Here is a 2,678-nt window from a genome sequence, read left to right on the forward strand (position 1 = left end):
TTTAGTCTGATCTGGTTCTACAGGCCACACGTTGTCTTTTCTTTCTCTTCTTCCTCCCTCGTTCCTTTCAGGTGATTTTAACAGATTTACGCTCTGAAATGCTGCATTTTTTTTCCTTCTCATCGGTTTTTAGCCTTCCTTTCATGTTTCCTCCCTTTCTTGTCGTCTTTTCATCTTCTGCTGTAACTCTTGCAGAACCAATCTGACCGTCACACACACACACACACATTAAATATATTCCTCTGATTGCTGAAACTCTCTTCCACCCTGTACAGCTCCACCCGTCTGCTCCTCCAAGCAGATTAAAACTAACGCTACGAGTTATCAGTAAATCCTGTTCGACCCGTCCGGTTGCCCCACTTCCCATGATGCCTTTTTTTTTCCATTTGGCCAATCAAGAGAGCAGATCAGACGGAGGAATTCAGCTGTCTGACTTTTCCTTGTTTTTTATTTTAGCCGTTGTCTCTTCTCCCTTTTTGTCAGTTTTTCTCTCCTTTGCCCCATCTTCCCGCCCCCCCTCTTCCCTCCAGTGTCATTGATCCTCTCTGTAGCCGTGTCAATAGAAATCAGGCCCGTGGATCTACTGTTTGTCTGTATGGATTGAACTCGGGAGGGGCCGCTGAGACTCCCGAACGCGGCGCCGGGGGCCCCGTAGGGCTCTGAATTCCCCTCCGTGGGAAACAGGAATCCTCGCTGCCAACCGGAGCGAAGCAGCGCTTAGTTTCAGCCTCAGTTCGCTGGGAACCGAACGACGACGGCTGATGCAATTATGACATCAGTTTGCTTTGTGGACACAGCGGCCATATTTAATTTATGTCGCTCTAAAGTCTCATCTGATCCCATTTTTTTGATCTCCAAACCTCCAGTTTGTGTCGTCGCAGCAGCCGGACTTCAGTATTAACACATTCTCACAGTGTTACACTCCAGAGGAAGACGGTATATTAAGATTTATATACTGGGTATAATTAAACAGTAACATAGTGATATATTATAATTATTAGCAGTCGGGGGCGGATCTACAGAAATAAAAACATCACATTTATCAATATTTGTTTGGAAAACCCACAAAAATGGAGCTATCTGAACTCAAATGTGGCAAATTCTTGGCAACAGTCACTCAGTCAGCAGGGACACATATCAGGAACCGGTCCAGCATGGACCACAGTCTGGAGTCTCAGGCCTCAGGGCTCTACTGATGTGCCTTTGAACAAGGCATCAAACCCCTAACTGCTCCCAGGGTGCAGCTGCCCATCTCTCCACATGTGGGTGTGGATTGTATTTCCTGTGTGTGTAAAACATTGAGTGAAAAAAGAATTTCCACATCGAGGATCAATAAATTTAATCTTCATGTATTAATAAAGCATTGAAATATCTAAAGGTGGGATTAGAAACCACTGTTTTATTTCCACATTTTTTTCACTGAACTTAAGCTGATCACTTCGTCTAAAATGTGTCTATAACAGATCTTTAAGTTTATACTATTTGGTTATTACACCAGTCGGTTAATCAATTACTTTTCAGCTATTAAATTAATCGCCAACTATTATTATAATCAATTTAATCATTTTGAGAGCTGATTTCAGTTTATTTAGTCTTCTTCGACAGTAAACTGAATATCTTTGGGTTGAGGACAAAACGAGACGTTTGAGGATGTTCGGCTTTGTGAAACAATCGACAGATCGATCGATAATGAAAATAATCATTGGTTGCAGCCCAAATCTGGTATGATCTGGTCTCATCCAGTCTGGTCTTATTTTGCCAGTTCAGTCCACTTTAGTCTGGGCTAATCTGGTCTGTTCCAGTCCCATTTGGTCCAGTCTGGTTTAGTCTAGTTTAATCTCTCCTCCTCAGTCCGGTTGTTGTTTGTTGTTGCCCAGTTTGATCATTTTCTCTACGTTCATCTTGTGTATTTATTCTGTCCTCCAGCTGCCTTTACATGTTAACCGTCTACAGTTTATCTCCTCACCAAACCATAAAACTCACTCTCTCCTCTTTTCCATTTTCTGTGTCGTCTTCTCTCCATCCTCCTCCACCTTTTTCCTCTCTGACCACAGAATCAAACCCTAATTGAGTTTTCATGTTGCTGTTCGCTCCTGCTCACTCCTGAGAGTCCACAGGTCGGTCGTCCACGTCTCCACCAGGACTTATAGATGACATTAGTGGTCAGGAAGAAAGCAGGGCAGACTAACACTAACACACACCGCTCTGAAAGACAGTCTGACACGTTGTTTCTCAGACTGTACAATGATAAATGCACCTACACAGTTTGGCCACTGGGTCTAACTGCCGCTCTTCCTCGGGGCTCGCTCTCGTCTGTGACAAGATGCACACCAAAACAATCTAGATGGATAAATAGCGCTACAGGCATGAATGTGCAATGGTTCAATGTTCAACTATCTATGTCTAGTTTGATAGGCGGTAAATGTAAATTATGAGGTTTTTGTTCATTTAATAGCATAAAATAATAAGAATTGATGTGTTGATTTTTAGCTATTAGGAGCCAAAATCTTACAGCCAGCAAGGCAGACAGTTATGTTGTGTCATTGCTGATCAATAATCAGCGTCGTCATGTAGAAACAATACAGAAATAGTGATTGAGTGTCCTGACATATAAATCAGTGAGACTCTTTTCTGATTCTCTTCAATCTATAGACACAATCTGCTCACATTGACTCAGT

The sequence above is a fragment of the Morone saxatilis genome, unplaced genomic scaffold, assembly GCF_004916995.1.
Source record: "Morone saxatilis isolate NCDOM2014 unplaced genomic scaffold, NCSU_SB_2.0 Contig24, whole genome shotgun sequence".
In the NCBI taxonomy this organism is placed as follows: Eukaryota; Metazoa; Chordata; class Actinopteri; family Moronidae; genus Morone; species Morone saxatilis.